General features: G+C 45.8%; 1 protein-coding gene across 3 annotated transcripts in view; it reads right to left on the reverse strand.

Annotated features, from left to right (window-relative positions):
* Positions 1-12,500, reverse strand: part of LOC135102338 (uncharacterized) — a 106,512-nt gene that overhangs the window by 57,537 nt on the left and 36,475 nt on the right. Inside the window, exon 1 of one of the 3 annotated variants that reach the window (XM_064007417.1) lies at positions 1,642-1,816. The exons of 1 other annotated variant lie outside the window; for it this stretch is intronic. The gene's annotated coding sequence lies outside the window, so the exon portion shown is untranslated. Of the gene's footprint in view, positions 1-1,641; positions 1,817-12,500 lie in introns of those variants that run through there. One more of the 3 variants, XM_064007420.1, reaches the window with a different exon arrangement.

Genomic DNA, 12,500 nt, shown 5'->3' on the forward strand with positions numbered 1-12,500 from the left:
GGAGCAGTAATGGTGATGGTGGTGGTGGTGGTGGTGGCACTGTTGGTAGTAGTAGTAGTAGTAGTAGTAGTAGTAGTAGTAGTAGTAGACGTTCATTATCATCGCCGTATTACACTATATAGCTCCCGCCGCCGCCACCACCACCACCACCACCACAAATATGCACTTCCTTCGTCAGCATTACAGTTATAATGACTGCGACAAGACCACCACCACCACCACCACCACCACCATCACCACCACCACCACCACCTCTAACAACAACAACAACAACAACAACAACAACAACTATGTGATAAGCTGCATATTTCCACACAGTTATTTTTAACCACGAGAATTGTGTGTGTGTGTGTGTGTGTGAGAGAGAGAGAGAGAGAGAGAGAGAGAGAGAGAGAGAGAGAGAGAGAGAGAGAGAGAGAGAGAGAGAGAGAGAGAGAGAGAGAGAGAGAGAGAGAGAGAGAGAGAGAAAGTAGAAGAAGAAGAAAAGAAGAAGAAGAAAAAGAAGAAAAAAGAAAAAATTAAACGAATAAAAAAATAAAGTTACTGCTTCTTTACCACAACACACACACACACACACACACACACACACACACACACACACACACACACACACACTTGGTCAGCCTCACGGAGCCTCCCTTGCATCAGCGCACGCAACACACTCAAGGTCAGGGATGCTCTAGGGGAAACACTTGTAATGGAACATTGTTACTCGTGAGAACTGCCGCTGGCTGACCTGCCGACCACCAGATATTCAGGCGCTGGCACACATGAACACATGCATACACGAACACATACACGAGAGAGAGAGAGAGAGAGAGAGAGAGAGAGAGAGAGAGAGAGAGAGAGAGAGAGAGAGAGAGAGAGAGAGAGAGAGAGAGAGAGAGAGAGAGAGAGAGAGAGAGTCAAATGTATTACTATTATTCCGCAGCACAAGAGAAAACGTCGAGTAATGGAAATTAACCTTGATTTACACACACACACACACACACACACACACACACACACAGATTCATGAAAAAAAGAAGCAACAAAAAAAAAAAAAAAAAATCACTGAAAATTGCCGATCGTGCTCATCATCACTACCACCACCACCACCACCACCACCACCACCACCAACACATCACCACCACCAACAACCGGGTACCATCATTTCGCATCACCCTCGCCACCACCACCACCATTGCTGTGCAGCCCCTCAACACCCTGCATTACGCGGGGCACCAGGTGAGGCAGGTAAGGCCAAGTACGGTTCTAAGCATCCTGATATTACCTAACAATATGTGCGGTCTTTCTCTTCTTTCTTACTATTACTTTATTATTTTTTATAAGCCTCTGGTGAGCGCGCGGCGTGTGATGGTAAGGCCGTTGCATCACTGCTGAGCCATCAGCCAGCGCCGCGCCAGGCGAGTCCCGCAGGTATGCTCCGCGCAGACACACGCCGCTCAACGACTCTGATTCTCTGAAGAGTCGAGTATCAAGTCACCTCAACGACTGACCGGAATGGTGTTTTTTTTCCTTTTGTTATTATTGTCGTTGCTGTTGTTGTTGTTGATAGATCATCTCTCTCTCTCTCTCTCTCTCTCTCTCTCTCTCTCTCTCTCTCTCTCTCTCTCTCTCTCTCTCTCACATCACACTCACCTCTCCCTTCAGGAAGGTTGCAAGGTATGCGAAGAACAGGGCAATAAGGCTCCAGGTCGTCGAGGCACCCACACACACAGAAGCAAAGACACACACCGATACAAACGCACACCCGCTGCGGCACACGACCACGAGAGAAACTACAACACTGGGTCACTGGGAGGCAGGTCTTGCAAGCATCCCGCTCCCACCCGCCCGCAGACCCACTCCCCAGACTGCTTTTGCTGCTGCTCCTGCTCCTGCACCTGCTCCTTGTTCTACAGACAGCCAGGGCGGGGACGTAACTCAGAATGCTATTAGTAGGCGGCGGGGAAGAAGCAGCAGGTGCGTGACTCTGCAGATATGGGTGAAGTGCCTGGCAGGAGGCAAAGCCACTGTTGAACACCCGTGGCTGGCTGGCTGGCTGGCTGACGTGATTGCCTCTCACAAAAATAATATTGGAAAGTTTGCCAGGAGACTCGTGCGGTTGTTATTCATTCTGGTGAGATGCACGTGTGCACGGCATTGGAATTATCCAGATAGTTAAGAATGAATGTACCTAGCTGCTCCTCTTTCAACACACGCACACACAAACACGCACACACACACACGCACACACACACAAGGAAGAGATTACACACGAGGACGTTTACCCCGCGACATAGCACGGTTTTCCCTCCTAACTTTCTATTACCGCATGGACGCCGCCGTGCACGTGCCGCCTCCCGGAACTCGATGAGAGGACCGACCTTACGACCCGCCCCTAGCCCGATTACTTAATATTCTCCTGCCGCTCGATTATTCTGCATCATGACGCGGAAAACATGATATTTTATAGCGGTGGGGAAAGTTTGTGGCGACAGAGGATGTCACATTTAGGATGAGGAGCATTAGAGCCGTGCCTGAGGGAGGGGATGGAAGGGGATGACAGGCGGAAGAGGGCTGAATGGGGAAGAGAGAGAGAGAGGGAGAGAGAGAGAGGAGTGGGGTGAGGGGGATGAGGAAGAGGAAGGAGACTAGGGGATAGAGAGAGAGTGGTGACGCAATCCTATGAGCATATCAAACAATGGCTACCAATGAGAACAGGAAATATGAAACACGAGGAGGAAAAAAAAACGCTTGAATATTTATAATGTGATTTGAGCGTTTTTTGTTTTTTTCCGGTGTGTGTGTGTGTGTGTGTGTGTGTGTGTGTGTGTGTGTGTGTGTGTGTGTGTGTGTGTGTGTGTGTGTGTGTGTGTGTGTGTGTGTGTGTGTGTGTGTGTGTGTGTGTGCAAATATGGAGAGATTAAGTAAAGCACAATAAATAAGATTATAAACATATACAATTCCAAACATTATACTCTTAGTATTCAGTTCTAAATATTCTGTTCTCAGTATTCAGTTCCAGGCATTCTGTTGCTAGTATTCGGTTTGAGGTGTTAATTTCTTAGCATTCAGTTTTAAGTATTCATTTCTTAGTGCTGTATTCCGTTCTTAGTATTCAGCTCTAAGTATTCGATTCATAATATAGACACAGTAGATAAACAAGTACATGAATGAACAAATAAAGAAATAAAGAGAAAGCAGCATCACTAGGCGGAAGAAAATATGATGAAAGATAAAATCAAATTCAATCACGAAGATATGAAAATTTGACAACCTCATCAAGCAACTTCCTCTTCTTATTATCCTTCTCTTTCTCCTCTACTTCCTCCTCCACTTTAATGGATACGAAAAGGTGAGAAAGAAAAAGCAGGACCGAGTCATTCTTCCGTGACTAAACAAGACGACGATATTGGCAACAACGACAAGAATGTGAGAGCACTGAGTTCTCTCTATGCATGGATATAAAGTAACAACAACAATAATAATAATAATAATAATAATAATAATAATAATAATAATAATAATAATAATAATAATAATAATAATAATAACAACAACAAGTGTGTATATAAATAATTGTACTTCGTGTGTGTGTGTGTGTGTGTGTGTGTGTGTGTGTGTGGTATAGCAAAACACACACACAAAAAAAAATGTCACTCACACGGTAACTTTCTAGACCTGCCCTCACCTGACCCACGCTAACAGTCTACTTCCGTTGGCGAAATCACCGACATCCTTCCCCGACCCTTGAGGTGACCCTGAGGTGACCCTGAGGTGACCCTGCGAGGTGTGCGGCAGCGCGTGCAAGACCTCGGTGCCGTGCAGGACTCTTCCATGAAACGGGCACACAACGCTGCTGCTGCTGCTGCTTATTCTATTACTACTAATACAACCACTAAGCTACTACTACTACTACTACTACTACTACTACTACTACTACTACTACTACTACTACTACTACCACTACCACCACCACCACTACTACTACTACTACTACTATTACTACTACTACTACTTCTACTACTACTACTACTACTACTACTACTACTATGGTGTGTGTGTGTGTGTGTGTGTGTGTGTGTGTGTGTGTGTGTGTGTGTGTGTGTTCCTTCCTGGCTCATCAGAAAGTTCTCTCATCAGTTGTTATTGTTAATTTCCTTTACGTTCTTATGTTCTTGTTCACCTTCACTGTTCCTGCTTTCGTTTACTGTGCATACATTTTATTTATTTATTTTTTCCCACTGCTTCGTTCTCGTCCTATCACTTCACACATACGATTTCCTCTCTTCCCAACCTGCAATAATCAAAATAACCTTACTGTTTTGCTCAAGCCACTAAATATCATGTGAACATATAATGAAGTTTCTGGCGTAACACCTGCATGTATCGCTAATCTCCTCCTCCTCCTCCTCCTCCTCCTCCTCCTTCCTCCCAGTAATACCGGATTCACCTCCCTCCCCTCTCTCAGTCCACCCCGCAGCGATGTAGAAACGGAGTGATACAAGCCGCAGCGCCGCCCTACATACCGAACAAACACCTCAGACAGACAGAGAGACGGACAGACAGTTAAGCAGATGGACTAGAAAAAAAAAAAAACATGCGAGATAAACACACAAACAGATGGACAGACAAACAGACAGACAGACAGACAGACAGACAGACAGGCAGGCAGACAAATATGTATACTAACAGACAGGTAGGCAAAAAGACTTCCGACACACACACACACACACACACACACACACACACACACACACACACACACACACACACACACACACACACACACACACACACAAGAAAGGAAAGGAAGGGAAAGGAAAGGAGGAGGAGAAGGAGGATGAGGAGGGGAACAGACGGGCCGATTTTTCTTGGAATTGCTGAGGCAGGGTATGAAGAGGACATGGAGAGGAAATGTCTGAATAGGGCTGAACCACCACCACCACCACCACCACCACCACCACCACCACCACCACCACCACCACCTCCTCCTCCTCTTCCTCCCTTTCCACAGTCCACCATCACCACCTCCTCCTCCTCCTCCTCCTCCTCCTCCTCCTCCTCTTGCCTCTTTCCACAATACACTATCACCTCCTCATCCTCCTCCACCTCCTTGTCTTCCCCCTTTCCACAGTCTACCATCATCTCCTCCTCTTCTTCTCCCTTCACTCAGTTTCCTTCCCTGTTGTTGTTGTTGTTGTTGTTGTTGTTGTTGTTATCATCATCATCATCATCATCATTATCGCCACTATTAGTTTTATCACACTCACCATTACCATTATATCAAACAAACGCTGATCAGGAGGAAAAAAAATAAAAAAATGGAAAACTTCAAGATAGTCATTGCAATTAAGCGGAAAAAATAAAATATAATGAATAAACAAATAAATAAATAAATAAAAATAAAGTATAAAAGAAAGACATCAACACAATAAAAAAAAAGAAAAGCAAACAAAACTAACAGGAAAAAAAAAGTCAAAGAGAAAGTAAAACAAAACACACACGATCAACTTTATGACTTGACTGCTTGCTTTGTCTCTCTTTTGTGTTCCTTTATGTTCCCAAGACGATGAGGAAGTTTTTAATTTGGGGGAGAGAGAGAGAGAGAGAGAGAGAGAGAGAGAGAGAGAGAGAGAGAGAGAGAGAGAGAGAGAGAGAGAGAGGTGACCTGGTGCTCTCCTCTAGACGGGCGGGGAGTGGCGGGAGGAGGCGAGAAAGGGAAGACAAAGCCAGGTGTTCCGGAGCTCAGGACACGAGGGAAGGGAGCTACAGGCTGACTCATGCTGAAGGAAGATGGGAAGACGACGAATGCTTGAGGGTGCGTGGCCAGTGTTCTCTCCTTCTTTCCCAATCTTCCCTTTTCCTTAACTCATATTTCTGCGTTCCCCTGTTCCCTTCTCAGTTCATAGCGTTCAATGGGGCACCGAGTTTACTGAGTCTGTGCAATGAGTGTCTTTATTTTTTTCTTTTACTCATTATTTTCTCTTCCTTCTCCTTTCATCACCACACCAACATCCATCCATACCTTTGCACTGTCCTGCCTCAGCACAATACATGCACTGTACTACATGCGTCGGTTTACGGACAAAGCTAGACACGAGACTGAGTTGGTCATATCAAGAGACACGAAGAGTATGTGGAGAGGAGGATACTGGAGATGGATCTATCCGGCAGGAGAAAGAGAGGAAGTTGTAAGAGACAGTTTATGGATGCAGTGAAAAGGAGACGTGCTTGTTATGGGCGTGACTGAGGATGGCGCGGAAGACTCTCCTACGAAACGGTAGACGCAGAATACTCGTACAACTTCCTGCTCTGCTTTCATACTACAGTTAGTTATTCCTTAATACTTCAGTTAGTGAGATGCAGTGAGACCAAACAGTCGAATCCTAATCATCAGCTGCAACTTGATATCCCTTGTCCCTTGTGATTCCTGCGCCGTTAGCATCGCCCTCCTCCCTCCAACAATTTAAGTGCAGAGCCTCCACCCCGCCACGCCGCAGTGTTCCAGAGACCTCCCTAGTGACTCGCTCGTCGGGTGATGCGTGGGAGGGTGTTGGGCGCCTCTCTCAGGTGACCTTCTTGCTGTACCTTGTTCCACCTCCTTCCTCCTCCTTCCTCCTCCTCCTCCTCTTCTTGTTTTTTTCTCCTGCCTTAGTTTGAATGCTTTTTTTTCTTTTTTCTTCCACTTGTTTCTTTCTTTCCTTCTCTGTTCCTAATTTTTCTGTTGCCTCCTCCTCCTCCTTCTCAAGTTTGATTTCCTATCCTTTTTCTTCCTCCCTCCTTCCCCTTCCCTTGCTTCTCTCCTTCTCCTCTTCCTCCACGCTCCCCCAAGTCCTCTCTCCTACACCTTCCTGCCTCTTACACAACCCTGGAAATGGATACGTAACTTCCCAAAGCTTAATTAGAACAGGGTTTTCTCACACTAAGCAAGGGTCGATGTGGCCTCCTGCTGCCTCCCCGCCTGCTGAGTGTGCTCGATATTGTGGTGCTAATGTCAAATATGAATGCACCTCTCTCTCTCTCTCTCTCTCTCTCTCTCTCTCTCTCTCTCTCTCTCTCTCTCTCTCTCTCTCACGAGCTTGTGAAGAAAACACTACATGCACTGAGGGAGCGAGAGGAAGGAAGGAAGGAAGGAAGGAAGGAAGGAAGGAAAGAAGGAAGAAAAGAATAAAGGAAAGAAAAAAAATAAAAGAATGAAGGAAAATAATAAAATGAAAAAAAATGAAAAAGACTTAAGGAAAGAAAAGAAAGAAAGAAGGAAAACAAAATAAAAAAGGAAGAGAAAAACGGAAATGAAAAAAAAAAAAGAAGAGGGGAAGAAAGACAGAAAAAAATTAGTTAATAATACATCTCATTATACAAACAGTCCCTTAAGAGTCTCAGTAGTGTTGGAAAAGAAGTGAAGACAAGTTGGCGTGTGTATGTCCGCTGTCCTTTCCTTACAAGTTTCTTCATGTTCTTGCGCACACAACCAACAGTTCCCTCTTTGCATGAATAAGGGATGAAGGAATACCCGGGTAGAGGCGCCGTGGTGTGTGATTAAGGACATAAAACAGGTAATAAATGCTAGAAGATTAATGTTCTACAGACGCCCATTACGCAGAACACTGGGTGGAACTGCCCATTAGTTTGTTGGGGGGTGCACACTAACGTTTTTTTAGTCAATTAACGAGGAGGTGAATTCGGATGTACGTACATGATAGTGTGTGTGTGTGTGTGTGTGTGTGTGTGTGTGTGTGTGTGTGTGTGTGTCCATACAGCCCAAGGTCACTATATAGTTACCCTATACACAATACCTTGCACTTATCCACCTAATCCTATATTTTTCCAGTTCATGGTGATCGAAAACCTCGCCCCGCCCCGTCCTTCCCCACCACCACCACCACCACCACCGCACACCTACACACGCAATCCAATCAACTTAGTCCTTTTCTTTTTTCCATTCGTTTCCATTGCCCTTCAGCCTTGCGCCTTCCCAACCATCCGTGCGCCACTTCGCATTAGCATCACCTTCCGCGACCTGCCCCACCTCAGCCTTGCCTCGCCTCTCCTCGCCTCGCCTCGCTCCATCACCTCCTCGACTCAAGATTATTCCCGACGCTCCATGAAACTCGATCGCCAGCCAACCACTTCCCCAGGACCACAGAGGCAGACGACGGCCACAGCGCTACGACAATTGTGATCAGGGGGAGTAGCGGCGATCTCACTTTCTCTTTATACGACCCTGTGGTCATGTTCGTCCCGAGGTCACCACCAGCTAGCCACACCAGCAGCAGCAGCAACAGCGGGATGGGGAAGGGAAGAGAGGGAGCAGTGCGGAAGAAAGAGTACTGCGGTAGAAGGGGGGAAGGTGTGGTGTGGAATGAGAGAGAGAGAGAGAGAGAGAGAGAGAGAGAGAGAGAGAGAGAGAGAGAGAGAGAGAGAGAGAGAGAGAGAGAGAGAGAGAGAGAGAGAGATTCACACGAGTATCGAGGAAATGTCAATCAATAAGCAGGTACAGTACAGGTAAGGTACAAGTAAGAGCACAGGTGGCAGGTGCAAGCGTACGAATGATTACCTGACTACTTTAGGCGCCGCAAGAGCGAGGTCATAAACCGCCGCACGAATGTAATAATGTTAAAATTCTAACAGAGTAATGAAGAAAAATAAATGAAACAATACACGAGTCTTAATGAGAGCAGGTGGGAAGGAAGTGTCTTTCTTCAACAACCTTGCATAACAATTACAACATTTTTTTATGTATTTATTTATTTATTTATTTATTCATTTTAATGGGCCGAATGTGTGTCTTAAAAGGAGAGGGCGGTGTGGGTGGTGGTGGTGGTGCTGGTGGTAGTGACAGTGGTAGTTGTGGTAGCGTAGCAGTGGTGGTGTTGACAACGAAAATAATGATAATGCTCAGCTACTAATGATGAAAAAAAAAAAAAAAAAAAAATCGCCATGAGAGTGGTAATGGTGATCACTGTAATAACATTGGAAGTGATGGGAGTAGTGGTGGTGGTGGTGGTGGTGGTGGTGGTGGTAGTAGATGCAGCAGACTCAGAAGCAGCAGGTCGTCGGCCTTTAACACCCTTCACCTCTTCCTCCTCCCCACCCACCACCACCACCACCACAGCAAGAGAGAGAGAGAGAGAGAGAGAGAGAGAGAGAGAGAGAGAGAGAGAGAGAGAGAGAGAGAGAGAGAGAGAGAGAGAGAGAGAGAGAGAGAGAGAGAGAGAGAGAGAGAGAGAGAACGAAGGGGGGGGGTGCGTGGAGGAAAGGGGCGATAGACAGGATGACAAGGGGAAGAGTCTCGGGTGAGGAGGCACAGGTAGATAAAGGGGAGAAAGGGGAGGAAGAGGTTGGAGAAGGAGAGGGGAGGGGAGGGGAGGGGAGTAGACTGCAAAGGGAAAGGAAGACGGAGAAGGGAGAGAGAAAGAGAAGGTAGTGGGAGGCTGGAAAAGTGAGGCAACGAGAGAGAGAGAGAGAGAGAGAGAGAGAGAGAGAGAGAGAGAGAGAGAGAGAGAGAGAGAGAGAGAGAGAGAGAGAGAGAGAGAGAGAGAGAGAGAGAGAGAGAGAGAGAGAGAGAGAGAGGCAAAAAAAGAACACTTGTATAAGGTGACTACGTAAAAGTTGAATTACAAGAATTATCCAAAGCTTGCAACACATTTTGCTACCACGCAATTCAGAAATAAACACACTTAAATACAAGAATACAAGTCAAATCTCTCTCTCTCTCTCTCTCTCTCTCTCTCTCTCTCTCTCTCTCTCTCTCTCTCTCTCTCTCTCTCTCTCTCTTTCTCTTCTGTGAACCGGGAAGTGACTGGCCGAGAGAGAGAGAGAGAGAGAGAGAGAGAGAGAGAGAGAGAGAGAGAGAGAGAGAGAGAGAGAGAGAGAGAGAGAGAGAGAGAGAGAGAGAGAGAGAGAGAGAGAGAGAGAGGTAACAGGAAATGATAATGAAGGGAAAGGGATAAGAAAAGGAGGAGGAGGAGGAGGAGGAGGAGGAGGAGGAGGAGGAGGAGGAGGAGGAGGAGGAGGAGGAGGAGGAGGAGGAGGAGGAGGAGGAGGAGGAGGAAGAGGAGGAGGAGGAAAAGAAAGGAGAGCAGAAAAGGGTGAAAGCGGAAGGGAGTCATGTATCGGGAGGAGATGAAGAAGGAGGGGAAGAAGGAAGGGAAGGCAGGAGGTGGGTGACGGTGACAAGGACGAAGGCGATAAGGACAAGACTGCACCTTACATCTAATGCGCCAACCACTCACTGCCGTCTTGCCTTTGCCCTCTACTCCTTCTATACATTCCCCACCAAACATTCAAACACACAAGATTTCCCCGTCAAAACAACTCCTCCTTTTTTATCAATGGTGTACTTTGTGGTATGGTTTGGTAAAGGAGTTTTTATCAAAGGAAGGATTGTTCTGAGTGAGGTTTTCGTGGCGTTTTTCATGAGCTGATTTGATTTAGAAACGTACTTGATATTTTTCTCGGAGTGTCTTCTGCCTTCTCGTACTCCTCCTGAGAAAATATTTGTCACTTTTACCTCAGTGCTGGTCCTTTGTCAACGATTGGGACACTGTAGGTAAATTGCATCCATCGATACAGAAAGAAATAGGAAGTTAATTTCGTCTTTCCTAAGTTATGTAAATATTCAAGAGACCGCAGAACAAAATTTGGTGTTTAAAAGTAGTGGTTATTGAGCGATAAACTGTCTGGCAACTGAAAGGGTTAATTTCAACATGCTGCTCACTGTGACTGACTGTAGTGGTGATACAAAACAAATGATAAAGTCACTACCTACAATTTAAGACCGTACTCTGAAACATTTGGGTGTCTTAGATAAGAACAGAAGAAAATAAGGGAAACTGTAAGAGTCCTTCAGGCAAACACGCGGCAGGCAGTCTTTTACCTTCATTACTTCTGACAAACTCCGGTTGAAGTTATTGTGAATTTCAAGGATGCTTTCATGATTCTAGTGATTCCTTAACAAGGATTCCACATTAGCAACACAAACACACACGCACACACAAAGGAAAATCGTCACGAGAATCTTATTAATTATCTCTGTGGCCTTTGAAAATAATCCTTGTGAGAATCCAAGACGTTTAAGAACATGAGCACTGGAAATTCAAGAACGTAATATTACTTAATACACTTGTCTGGCAACTGTCTAACTACCTCACCAACTCACTCCTCCGCACTGGACAGCGTTGAGGAACACGTTTGGGAAACCCCTTGTCTTCCCCGCCGCACCGAAGCACAGCAGCAGACGCCTCGTAAAGAAATTACTACAAAGAAATTACTACAATGTCATTTTTCTTTCGCTCCGTACACAGAGAAAGCGTGTTTGGAGAAAGCCATTTAGTTAGCTTGTCTCTTCCTCCCTAAAAAATGTATGTCTGTATAATGAGAGAGAGAGAGAGAGAGAGAGAGAGAGAGAGAGAGAGAGAGAGAGAGAGAGAGAGAGAGAGAGAGAGAGAGAGAGAGAGAGAGAGAGAGAGAGAGAGAGAGAGAGAGAGAGAGAAAGTGTGTAGGTATGTTAAAATGACATGTATATTGCGACCTCCATGAGCCGCATCACCAGTGTAACCAAACCACAGCAAAGCCTCAGCCGTGTTGGAGGGCATGACTCACGTGACTGGCTGCGGCGCGGGAGCATTGCCTCCCCATACAACTTTCATTTATCACTCATTGTGAAGATCAGAGACTTACTGGGAAAAAAAAAGTAAAAAGAGAAAATAACTAAACTACTACTTCTGTATATAAAATGAGAGAGAGAGAGAGAGAGAGAGAGAGAGAGAGAGAGAGAGAGAGAGAGAGAGAGAGAGAGAGAGAGAGAGAGAGAGAGAGAGAGAGAGAGAGAGAGAGAGAGAATGAATTAAGCAGACTAATCATGTGTCTACTATAGGGTTGCGAGGGAGGAATTAATATGAAATTTTCAATGGGAGAGATGAACACAAAACTAGCGATAATTTTTTACCTTTGACATGACGATGCAGAATGAGCTCGTGTCATTGAGTGCAATTTTCACAAAGAACGGGCAGATCGCGCGGCGAGGAGTTAGTGAGCGAGTTTGGATGGCGTGCGGAGGCAGGTGACTGGCGGACAACACCTATGATTAGGGATGCACGTGGGAGACTCACGAGGAAGACTCAAAGGCTGTGTCATCCTTTACCTTTCTTCAACACTCGCTGACTCATCCTATCGACTGTGTAACTAGAAAGTGTGTAACTGTTGTTCCCTCGGCCCAGTGCCCAACCCGCACTCCCTGCCTCGCCGCCAGCCAGTCTGCTTTCCCAACCCGAAAAAAAGAAGAAGAAAAAAAACACTTCTAATCTCGTTGAGCGACCCTGGACAGTGGGTGCCTCACTCATTAGAATATCAATCTCTGCTCCACGGATAAAGAATATCTTTCCCCGTGGCGTCCTCGCGGTGCTCACCCTGCTCACCTCATCACGCTGTCTGATGGGTGATAAGTTAATTCGAATTTACTTCAGAAGAGGATATCGATACCCGTGAACAAAATTAATCAACTTCTCTTG

Source organism: Scylla paramamosain, chromosome 7, assembly GCF_035594125.1.
Source record: "Scylla paramamosain isolate STU-SP2022 chromosome 7, ASM3559412v1, whole genome shotgun sequence".
Taxonomy (NCBI): Eukaryota; Metazoa; Arthropoda; class Malacostraca; order Decapoda; family Portunidae; genus Scylla; species Scylla paramamosain.